We start from the raw sequence: 13,128 nt of genomic DNA, 5'->3' as shown, positions 1-13,128 counted from the left end.
AGCATCAATATGTTTTATAAGTTAAATATAAGGGTAAATGTGTAAATGGAAAGTGTAAAAATTACATTTGTCAGACATAGTTTGGTGAATCCTAAGTAAGACGTGTAAAGGGGAATCAACAAAGTTTTGTATAGTTGGCCAAAAAAGTTAGTACAGGCATTAATAGTTAGTACAATGCATTAGAAGGAAAAGTTCTGAGTATCTCCAACTTAGTAGTAAAAAAAGTAAGAAATGTAGTATTCCAGTTAAACTATATAGAAAGAGCATTGTGTATATTGGCTTAATGTTACAGAGAATATTATGTAGTGAAGTTATATGCATGTAAATTCCAGCTTAAAATTTTAAAGACACAGAAAATGTAGGTAAGTTTACTTTTGGAGAAATGGAAATGTAACATCGTATTGTATTTAAAACAAGGGAAAAAAGTTAAGGGTAAAATAAAAATGTAACAAAAAAAAAAAAAAAAAAAAAAAAACATTTGTGTAAACAAAAAACTCAAAAAATTAAAATTATGAAACTAAATATTATTTTTGTAAAAAAAATTAAGTTAAAAATGTAGTAACACCTTTTTTTTAAATAAAAAGCGGAAAGGAAAATTAAATTTGGAAAAATAAATATTTCTTTTGTAAAACCAAAAAAAAGTTTAAACAAAAAATTAAAATAAAGTAAAGTAAAAATACAAAAAGGAAAAAGTTTTGGGGAAAAAAAAAACTTTTGCAAAATAAAAAAGGGAAAAGGAAAAATTCAATTCGTAAAAATAAATATTACTTTTGTAAAACCAAAAAGAAAATTAAATATAAAAAAATAAACTTTGCAAAATGAAAAGTAAAAAGAAAATTTAAATTCACTTTTGTTGGAAGTAAACGTCAATTTGCGAAAGTTAAAAATAAAATTTATGTTTGGGAAAGGGAAAAAATGAAATAAAAATTAATAAATTAACTAATAACTTAAAAAAAAAGGAAGAATGAGATGAAAAATGAAAACAATTAAAAATATCTTAATAATAAAAAAAATTAAACTGTGGGAAAATCTTACATTTAAAACAGCAATGAATAAAGTAATGATTAAGAAGCCAAAAGAAATCCTCGTCGTCGTGTAAAAACAAAATGTGTGATGCGGTTTTCATGTCAAAGCGCATGCGCAGACTTTCAGCCTTATGTCATCAATGGTGCAAAAAGTCAAAGGGCTAAATAGAGTTTCAAATAACGAGTCTGATAAGAGGACCGGGTAGCCGAGCGGTAAAGCGCTAGACTCCCATCCGAGAGATAGCGAGTTCGAATCCCGGCGGTGGAGTTTATTTTAAAATTCATTAAAATAGATTAAAATATAATGGAATCAATTAAAACTAGTTAAAAATAATGACGGATTAAATAATTAAAATGAATCGTATAAAAATGAGTAAATAATTAAAAGTAATGACGTATTAACTAATTAATCACGTATTAAATAATTAAAAACAATAAATTAAACTGCCAAACACGTGGTTAAGAGCTCGTTGCCATAAACATAAAAAAATAATCGTTGCCACACAATAAAAACGAAACTTCTAAAAAACTTAAATTCTGAAATTTCCATTCACTTCTACTTTCACTTCGAAACCACTCAACTCCACTCGACAACATGGCGGCACTTCCGGTCACGTGATCCAAGCCACGTCCCTTTTCTGTGACGTCACTTCCGTAGCACGAGTACCTCCGCTTACTACTCGTGTGTACATGATGGACAATTATATTCATATAAGTTGAGACGTATCAAGGAATCCATTGTGCTCCAGGGAACTGGTCTTCCTTCAGTCCAAAAATTCGATAGTGAGTTTTCAGTAAGCACGAGAGTTAGAGTCTCCACAACACATTTTTACTATTTTTGTAATCTTGTTTGTTTGCATGTATGTCTGTACGTGTGCTGCGAATTTTTCGTCCATGAATGTCCTCTTATATGAAACTTCCAAAAATTTCTGTTTTCTGCCTTTAAGGTTTCTACATTCATACGAACAGCTGATTAGATTCTAAGTAAAATTTTACCACAGGAAGGGAAACTTTGCAGGAAGTCCATAACAGTCTTTAATAGATAGCCGGAAGTGGTATTTTACTTAAAACCCATAACCAATTTTTTAATGAAAAATTATATTAAAAGTCAATCAAAACCTTTCCATTTTTAGTATTTAAGAATTTTATATCAATGAAAATAACTTCTAAATCAATAGAATTTCGGCTAAAGTTGATAAACCGGAAGTGACACTTTACATGAGATTCTGAACAAACATTCATGAAAAAGTATATTAAGAGATAATCCAAAGCATTTTAAATGTGGTACTTAAAATGGGTATGTGACTGAAAAATATGTTACATAAATTAGCATTAAACTTATTCTTGAAATTCTCTAAATGCAACGAGATAAACTCATTATGAAGACGAGTTCACGTTATGAAACGATTAAATGTATCGGTCTCAATCCTCTGTTTGTTTCACTTTGTGTCGAATCGCTTTTGAAACAAAAGGATGTTGCCACCAAATGATACTGATGTCTGCAATTTTTAAAAAAATTCTGTAGCTAATAAGCAAAGAAATGTACAGCAACACTTAACACTCTATCGGGAATTCTAAAGATATGCTGTTTTTAAAACGTTTGGGTTTATTACGTCATTAATTTGTGAATCCGAAACAGTGTTATGACCAGAAGGTATATACTACGATCGATGCGAGATTTTCAGATCAAAGCATGAGAACAGATGTGTACATGATGATATGTAGTTGTCATTGTTCATTTAGGAGAATAAAATAATAAAAAATTAGTAATGTTTATAATTAATAATGGGCCGTATAACTTATATAGAAATTAAATTTTTTTACAAACAGATTGTGTTGGCCACATCATACTCTTTTATTTTTATTTTATATCTAAAAATCTACATAGTTTATGATGCACATAGTAGATAAATTTAATAAAATATTTAATGCCATTAGCTTAATACCTAGACAGAAAACGCGCTAATTTCGAATTCAAAATTAAGCGGTACCCAACCTTATATTGACGTAGTTTTTGTCTCATTACAGAAAAACTTCCTGTCTTTTTCGAAACTTTAACACTTTTCTAAAAATCATTTATCAATATAAGATTAATTTCGCCTAATATCTAAGACCACACATTATGTATTTGAGAAAAAATTTCATTTTTTTAATAACGCAACAAATGAAGAATAAAAAAAAATATTAAATCAAAAGTAGTCACTGAAACTAAAACTCATTTCCTGGCGATTACTATTTTATCATGATCAATATATATATTATAAAAATAAATGTACAATGTGCGCGCAGTTAAAACTCAGAAACGAGTCCCGGTACGCTCAATGGAGTTATACGCTGTGGTAGGTCTCTATGCCCCATCCATGGAGAAAGTTCCCGTTTTTACCTGAAAGGGGTGCTTTTGAAGATATAAGGGCTACAGGTTTCACAACCTAGAAATTTCTAAAACAGTCCAGAACATTAGAGAGCATTCCAGAACATCCAAGAACATTCTGGAATGTTGTGTAATGTTCGGGAATAGTTTGGAACGTTCGGGAACATCCCAGATCATTGTGGAACATTCTGGAACACTCTCGAATGTCATGGAATGTTCTAGAACACTATGGGCCATTCGTAGCCCTTTTTGTATGGGTGTGGCTATCCATTGGTAGGGGTATATAAAGCAAGATATGTCGTGGGTTCGAACGTCAGTTTCTTGTCAATGATTTCTGCAACATAGCCACTACTGAAAACAAACTCTCGACCAAATTTATCCAAACACTCCGGAGTGGTTGTTTCAAAGGGCAATTTTGGTAACTAAAAATAATATTGTCGACGATATTAACTTTAATATTCAAAAGAAAATTCCTAGCGAAGAGAGAATATACAAATCGATTGACACGATGGTAAACGTTGAAGAAGGTCTTAACTTCCCTGCAGAAATTTTAAGCTATCGAATAACATCATCGAAGCCGAACTTATGACTGGAAAGGACAAAGGACATAACAGTATTTATCCCCAGAATACCACTGATATCTACTGAACTGCCATTCCAATTTCAAAGACTGTAATTTCCAAACAATTTAGTGTATAGTTTTGCAATTAACAAAGCCCAAGGACAAACTTTAAAATATTGCGGCTTCAACCTCAAAGATCCTGTTTTTCTCATGGTTCAGCTAAACGTAGGTTGCTCTCGAGTAGAAAATTCGAAAAATTTATATATATACACTCCGTATAATAAAATGAAAAATATTGTTTATAAACAAGTATTCTATATAGTTAGAATATGTTATCAATAAAAAAATTTTACCTCTTAAAGTTTATCCCATTTTTACAACTATACCACACAATCTCATGTTTGCTCCCTGAGCGAAGCCAGGTACCCAACTAGCAAGCTTATAAAATTTTAAAATATGCATCTAATTGAATAAAAATAATTAAAAATTTTAATTAAAGATTTTTAATACTATTTATTTCTGAGCAGCTTACTATTTTCGGTGGTAATTCATATAAAATAATTTTGTTGAATTTTTCGCGTCTCCAAAAAAATTGTTTTATTTACTTATTTTGTTATTTTTATGATTTTTTTTCTAGCAGATACCTGTTTTTGCATGTCTTAAGGGTCCCTACACGAGTTTTGTCTGTTCTTAAGACAAAACTTGAGAAGATGTCCGTCTGGGATTGAAACGGAAAAATAAACGCCATGACTCTATTTCATAGGTATAAAATTTCTAAAATATAATACTGTACAACTGCAACATTAGACTACTTCAAATAACAGCACTTCGTTCAAACTCTCCAGAGAAATCAAGTGAAGCACAAAAAAACGCGGAGGAAGCACTAAAATAAAAAAAAAAAAAAAAAAAAAAGAATTAAGCATAATTTATTATTCGTGTATCGCTTAGGCGCTTAGGATGTGCCACTTCGAAATCCCGGTTTTTTCTGGTGCAAAAGATTTAAATATTTTTTACCAGTTCTTCTCTTTTTTACAATATAATTTGATTTATATTTTTATGTCTAATAACAAAAGGAGCTTTTATGTAGCATTCTTTCGAGAACTGTGAAATTTTCTATTTTTATTTTATTATGGTAAACGTATCATTTTAAAAGTATTCTTTTCTCTTGAGTATCAGAATGTTTGACTTTCTCATACAAAATTGTAATGACAATCACTTTTGAAAACATTTATGTTGATTTCAAGCGCTTATCAAAACTCCTGGAATCAAGAAACTTAAAAATATTCTGTTTGACCGAGTGTTGCCGGAAATTTATTTTACATAAATCATTCAAATACATTAGTGTTCAATATTGAACAGTATTATTGTCACTGAAGTTTGGGATCTAGCATCCCAAGCCACGATAGAGCCTTTGAGTCATAATTAGTCCAAAGGAACTTTGTCCCTGAAGGACTATTGTTTTCGTTTTGCGATTTTGCGTTGAATCACTATAAAAGTCCGTTTCACTTTTCAAACTGTTGCCACCAAAAGTTATAGTCCTGCATTATATTTGAAGAAATTAAATAATGAAAAATCTGCATAAATGTATGTAAATTTCTCACATTGTGATAAAACCACGGTACATAGAACCATCGAATTTTGAATGACGTAATCCTCCTACGAATATCGGCATTTGGAATTTGTTTTATTATCGATTTCATATTTTGTAAAACTTTAACGAATTTTTGATTTAGAAACTCAAGGATTTCAAAGAGCGAGTGATGTCAACGTTGTACAGAAAAAAACTTTTTATCTCCAGCGCGCGGAACTGTGTATCAGAAATTCTAAAGTAATGCTCATTTTTAAATTACTTTGCGACACTGCTGTTGAACTGAATTTTATGGTTTAAGCGCAAAGAACATGATATTAATAAAAAGGTAACACAGAAAACGTTAAAAAAACGCTCCTTTGGACGTAATTTAAAATCTGAAACCTTTCAGATTTCTTTTTTTTTTTTTTTTTTTTTTTTTTAGTTTTGTATTCTTTTGCGAGCTGTGTTGTTTTTTTTTTTATTTTTTTATTTAATCCTTCTGATCTTAGAGGATCTTTAGGTCAGGTCAATGAAATTCATCATGGCCAAAGAGTAGTAAGAGTCTGCGGTTGCCCTGGCCTTGGGCACCTTAAAGATGACAGTACAATGTTGACTGAGTTGCGATTTTGTGGAGAACCCCACGGGTACAGATCCGAAAGTCATCTACTCCTACTCTCTCTCCGTACCATCAACTTCTCGAAGTGACTTTAGTCTCGTCAGTACTATAAGTGTCTTCATGCCGCATAATCACTACGCAGATACAAATGTTCATGAATTTAGCAGGATTGAGACCTGAGTCTGAGGCTAGACTCCCTTACAAACATGCCAACAGGCAGGCTTTGTGAACTGCTGTTTATTTCTGCGCTTTTATTTATTATGAATTATTCTTAATGGACGATAAGTTGCCACTTTTCTATAATTTCCTTTAAAAGCTAGTGTTTGATTCGTTTAATAGAGTCCCAATAACTTTTCAATAGAGGTTGAACCAATCATAAGTAGGATTCAGTAGATTCCCGAATCAGAATCTCAAAAGCTTCTTCAATTCCAGGAATATTTCGAACTTCATTTCTGTCAAATCCTTCACATAAAAATATTTTTTAATGTTAAGAATTTTTCATTTTAGAAATGTTGGCTTTAAATAAAATTTATGCATTCAGTTTTCAAATTTGTATTTGTAATGGACATATAAAGGAAGAAAGTATATAATTAAAACGTTGGGAATATTTCGATTAATTTTGTGTCTAATCTGGCAGAAACTATTTGAATAGTAAATTAAAAAATTGTTTTCCAGAACTTTTTAAAATCAAAAACACATATACAGGGCAGAATTATTTCGAGAATTAACATAGACAAACACTAACCATGGTACTCAAAATATTATCCAGAATTTTTTTTAATGAAGTACTTGTTTATTTTAACAGTTCTTAAAAGCAGACTGTATTATAGTGGTAAACCATAAAATATTGAAATTACAAAAATTGCGTTTCTATTACCCCGCCCCAATATGAACGTTTCTGTTAGAAATAAATAAAATCTGAAAGCTTTCAGATTTTATACTATCTTCCAAAGGGGTATTTTTTTAACGTTTTGTGTGTCACCTTCGTTAATTAAATAATATGTTCTTCGCACTTAAACCACATAAAGTTTAATTCAACAGCAATATCAAGAAATATTTAAAAATAGCATATCTTTAAAATTTCTTGTAGACAGTTTTATGCTCTGGAGATAATTTTTCTTTTCCTGTCCAGTGTTGCCATTGATCGCTTTGAATTTGTGGAGTTTGTTAATCAAAAATTCGTTAAATTTTTACAAAATATTAAACAGATAATAAAACAAATTCGAAATTCAAAATTCGAGCTTCCAGGTGCCGATGATCGGGTGGCGGAATTTTGCGTTATTCAAAATTCGATGGCTCTAGGCGCCGTTGCTTTTTGCACATTGTAAGAAACATGCATACATTCATGCAGATTCTTCATTATTTAATTTCTTTAAATATAATACGGGGTGATAATATGTGGTGGCAACAACTTAATAAAGTGATTTGCATTTTATTTGTGAAACGCCACATAATGGCGTTTTGAGACTAATAGCCTTTCTGGGCTAGCGCCCTTTGGGCTAAAAAAATACTTGCGTTAAAAAAAAAAAAAAAAAAAAAAAAAAAAAAAAAAAAAAAAAAAAAAGAATTAAAAAAATTAATGAGTAATGTAATTAAAAGCTAGAATTCAATAGATTTAAATGGCGAGAAATGCACTTCGAATTTCGAATATTTTTCAAAATTCGAATGACCCCTCTCTGTTTTTCAAGCAAGTGAAGACGATAAAATTTTAGGGCCTTCATCTTAACACCTCTTACATAACATTACAAGGTGTAGTGACATATTGTGAAATATGCAACTTTACACAAGCCCTTGTATTGGGTGAGAAATAATACAAATTTTCTAGAATAATTGTACATAATTCTGATTTTAAAAAGCAACATAAACTCTGATTCAGGTTCAATATTTTAAGGAAACAAATTTCCAATACTCCGAAGAGTTTAGTCATCAGGAACATACTGAAACTGGCAGGGCAGATCATATGCAATTACTGCATTAATATTTAATAAAATATATGTGACATTTAAATTAATCATTTACTATTCCACACTTTAGTACATACCTAATTAAAAATGCATAATATTTCAAACTGTAGAGAGTTCGAGCCGTTTGGAAAAGTAATCAGCTACGCCTAATCGAAATTTATATCTATGTACATTGTTACTGTGTCTAATAAATTTATTCCTGCTCAGAAACTGAGATACTGGATTGCCGTTTAAATGTTTAGCCAGCGAGTTGGAAATTTACATAATTCGTGCTGTAATTAGAATCGCAACACATTCGCAACTTCTCGTTTCATTCCAAAATTTCAATAAAGTGCTTAATATTATTTCAGTTTAATTCACTATGTTTAAGGGATCGAATCTAAACTTATGTTATAAGGTGAAAGGAAGCAAACGGTGTTTTTATTTTCCCCCTTGAATTTGTTTTGAAGCATAATTCATATATAAGCTTTTGTATCTTATTGCAAGCTGAATACAACCGTTTTTAGTGGTATAAGCATGATAATAATTACTGCATATTGTTGTGTGCAAACTACAAAATTTTAGCAAAGGTTTTATAACTAAAATTTGGGCTTCGGTTTATGTATGGGCTCAATATGATTTACAAATATGTTTATCATAAAAATGATATTTTTGATTCTACTACTGAAAATATACTTTCATTTCATTTAATACTAATATATATTAACCAAATTTCTTAGTATCCGTATTCGATTCAAAATTATCTGATTCAAATTTTCAATTTTAAAAAGCAGTGTATTGCCACTCTGCTCGAAATAAAACGTTATTAACTTCTGCACGCCAATGTTTTGCTATTCTGCAAAGTGTAAGATATTTAAAATTTTCAGAAATTTAATCAACAAGCATGGGTGTTTAAGAACAGTGTGTTGCCACTTGTCGGATGTAAAATACTTTTATCTGCCGTGTTCTAGTGTGCTCCCACCCTGCAGAGCTAAGATATTTAATCCACATGTGTACAAATAAAGGGATCTAAAGGGAATAAAGTACAGTTCATTAATCTGATTGGTTTAAATAAAATTGCCCTTAGTTATCTTACCTAGCTGGACTCCTATTAATAATTTGTATGGAAGCTCTTCAGTATTCATTATATTTAGTTCCCCTAATCCAGCGCTTTCCAAATTATGTTCCATAGAATGTTCGATTTCTGCTAATAGTCACTAAGTGTTCCGCGAAAAATTTTGAGATGGAGGCTGGAGAACAAAACTCTTAAAAGACATTTCAAGGGGGGAAAAAACATAAAACAAACGGATTTAAATAGCCCACGTAATAAATTATAGTACCAGATGTTAGTTAGTATAGCACCAGATGTCTATTGCCAACGAAATACATGAAATAAGTACAGAATGCATTTCAAAATGTTTCTGTTCTGTGCTGAGTTCAGAAGCGTTTCTGTTCTGTGCTGGGAAGTAAAGAAGTGTTTCTGTGTCACATTATTATTTTTAAAATGTTAATTTTATTTTGTAATTTTCACTCGTTTTAGTAATTCTTCATGCGAAGTAGTCGACCAGCGGCCGAGGGGAAAAGTCGCTGAACACTGGTTCGTTCCGAGGTTCGAATCCCGCGAACGGGCCAACTCCATGGGCATTTTCGTAGTTTTCCCCATCTGTAACGTATATGGAGCCAGTGTTCCTTCATCATCAAGCATTAGGACCAGATTTTCGCGGACGTAAGGTGGACAGTCCGGATGTGCTTGATGCGCCAACCTTTTAATGTCAATCGCCAGCTCTTGAAGGTTTACCGTGATTTTCTGCTGGCGAGTTTTCAACTGCAGGAGGCTACAGTCCTTTACTCATTTTTTCCCCAAATCTCAATTCCAGCGCATTCGAAGATTGAAATCTGGTTTTCTGATAGGAGTCTTAGGATCTGCAGCATCACCCCGGTGTCATGCCGCCGACTGCGAGGGCTTCATCTGGGAGTTAGTTTCCAACACGATCGAAAACTGAGTCTTATATATACTCCATGATGATTTTCCATCGCATGTGCTTCGTTTGATTATCTTATGAGAAGAAACTGGGAGAACCTTAAAAATCTTCTGGTTCAGTCTTGTGCTCAGTCCAGTCACCTTCAAAACATCCATTTTTTTTCCGGAACTTTCTCAGTTTTTCTTCAAAACTTTCTTCCGTATCTGCTATTTTGGCTTCAATTTCCTCTAACTTTTCCTTCGTTTACTCTTTCATGTCGTTTAATTTAGCAACCCTATTAACCAAAAGACCGGTTAATAAGGAGTTTATTGCTATTCTATCAGAACCAAAAACATAGATTTAATCGGATCGCAATATTTTTTTTAATTATCTCTTTGGTGATTTTCAAGTTGTTTACTATCTTGTTCCTTTTTAATGAGCTTTCATTATTCATAAATCTTCTCGAACCTTAAGAAATTCTTTATCTTCTGGCCAACAAAAAGTTTCTTAAAAGATTCTATTATATTGCGAAATAAAAAATAAATATGACATTGTTGGTTTGAAATTAATTCGAAAAAAGGAAGAAAAAAAACTGAAAAGTTTCAGATTTTAAATTACGATCTAAGGGGCGTTTTTTTTTTAACATTTTCTGTGTTACCTTTATTTATTAAATATCGTGTTCTTCGCACTTAAACCATAAAATTCAGTTCAAGAGCAATATCGCAAAATAATTTTAAATTGAGCATATCTTTAGAATTTCCGATACACAGTCTCAAGCGCTGGAGATAAAAAGGCTTTTTCTGTATTTTCTGTACAACATTACCCTTGCTCGCTTTGAAATCGTGAAGTTTTTTAGTCAAAAATTCGTTAAAGTTTTACAAAATTTGAAATCGATATTAAAACAAATTCCAATTTTCAATTGGATGGCTCTAGGTACGGTTGTTTTATCACAATGCGAGAAACATACTACATACATTTATGCAGATTCTCCATTATTTAATTTCTTCAAATATAATTACAGGGCGATATTTGGTGGCAACTGTTTGAAGAGTGAAACTGACATTCAGAGTGATTCGACGTAAAATCGCAAAAAGAAAACTCAGGGACAAAGCCCCTTTGGGCTAATAAAGTGGCATCATTAAATCCTGAAAAAGGAAACAAAAAATATTCGCCGGAATGGGAACATTTATTTTTACATTTCTGTACTGTTTTTACATTTTTCTATGTTAACTACTCTAAGTTTATCTATAATATAACATATTATATAAGTAAAATAAGTTACATACACTTTCTGGGTTTATTACAAGTACTTCTTGTACAAACTTCTTCAACACTAAGCAACCTATTCACTTAAAAATATTAGAATTTATTTTTAGATCTAAACAAAAATAGTCTTACTACTTCTGTCATGCTTCCAAAACAAACAGATTGAAAAATTTATCTTCTTAGCTTTGATGTCAGTTTCAAGGACAGAACGATTCTTTGATCGATACTCTTACTACGCATTCGAATTTCTACGACATTCTGTAATAAACAGAATTTCCCTTAACTTATCAATAAATGAAGGTTTCTAGCGAAATTATGAAGGGTGCAGCTGACAAAAAATTTGAAGAGAGGATACGGTTGCTTTTCTATTGCAATAGTTTACTTCAGTTAATTAATGTAAACTAGATAGTTTTAAGGATTAATTTGTCATTTGGCTTCGTATGTCAGGTAACATTACAACTGACTGCAGTCGTAATGAAACACGTATTGTCTAATGCTTATATTTTTTAACTAACCAGAGGTTCCAAATGTATGCCTTTGTGGTTCTAATTAATTTTTTAGTTCACTTTACTTCCTTAAAGTTCAGAAAAATTATAATTATTTGTCATATCTAGAAACCAGATAAGTATATCTTAAATATATTTTTATTCTCTTCCATAGATGGCAGCACCTGTACATGGAAAAACTCGAAAATTCTCGGTACGTTACTGTTGCTTACTTTTACCGAATTGTATCGGAATTTCATAACCCCTTCGAGCCAGGTAGCGAAAACGCGCGCTTATCGCTGAGGCCGGCAGTGTCTAGCGTCTCTCCAGGGCCGGGGGCTTTTTTGCTACTAAGCCTAAATCCATGAAATTTCTGAAGTATCAACGCATTGTTTAATAATGCTCTATAGAGTATTTAAACGGCTTATGCTTTATAAATATTTTTATATATATACTTTAATTACCTTATTTCTTGTTTAAATGCATATTTTACACATTTTATTTTAATTACTCACCATTTTATGAATTTTAACATTATACATCTGAAAACTAAATATATTACTTAAAATTCTCTTTTCGTATGAAAAATTTGAAAACAGGGATCTACACACAGTCCTACGTTACATTCCTTGCACTCGTAATAACTCATTTGCCGTTTTGGAGGATTTTTCCGGGAATGTGAACAAACGAAGCATCGTCGTCTCATTTTCTTATCAGTCTCTTCTGAACAAAGTTTTGGAAAATGTCTTTCAGTTAATCTTTCAGAATCAATATCTGAAATATTTTGCATCATTTCTGCTATTTCATGCTCTGTTAAACATTTTCGACGCTTCGACATTGCAACGGTAAAAACAAAGAATTCACGTCTAACAAGATCTAATTATTTTCTAAAAACTGAACTGCAAACCGAAATACCCAACGCTTTAGAGCAAATAAAACTTCTCTACTTACAGTAAACAACTACCACGTGCGAATAAAGTGCGATTTAAAGAGACGTCATAAATCACGCCATTCGGAAACATTTATTTCCCCGTTTGTTTATATAATCAAAAACACGTGTATGTGAGTCATGCTTCTCTCATTTGGAGTAGAAGGTCTAATTTACATATATCTGAAACCATATGGACATACAGTGCCATCTTGTGGCAGAAATTATAGTTTGAAAAACGTTCCAAACTACTGGCACAAATACGTGACAGTCGGTAGAGAATGGAACAATCCTCTGGCACGCCTGCGTGTCGGCCGGTAGGTAAGTGCGTTCGTTGCTGGCACGTATACGTGACAGTCGGCGCGAAGGGGTTAAGGGAAGGTTGAGAATCTAAGGAGAAT

The 13,128-nt window shown here is 31.8% G+C and overlaps 1 protein-coding gene across 2 annotated transcripts in view; it reads left to right on the top strand.

The window, feature by feature from the left end:
• LOC118180668 (synaptotagmin-12-like) overlaps positions 1-13,128 on the top strand; it is a 172,855-nt gene that overhangs the window by 80,847 nt on the left and 78,880 nt on the right. The window contains exon 2 of one of the 2 annotated variants that reach the window (XM_085826707.1): positions 11,975-12,013. The exons of the other annotated variant lie outside the window; for it this stretch is intronic. The gene's annotated coding sequence lies outside the window, so the exon portion shown is untranslated. The remainder of the gene's footprint in view (positions 1-11,974; positions 12,014-13,128) is intronic. 2 annotated transcript variants of the gene reach the window in all.

The sequence above is a fragment of the Stegodyphus dumicola genome, chromosome 1 (genome assembly GCF_044657685.1).
Source record: "Stegodyphus dumicola isolate Sdum_Otavi_A_Nest chromosome 1, ASM4465768v1".
NCBI lineage: Eukaryota > Metazoa > Arthropoda > Arachnida > Araneae > Eresidae > Stegodyphus > Stegodyphus dumicola.
Note: the sequence above shows the minus strand (reverse complement) of the source record. Positions and strands in the feature narration are given on the sequence as shown.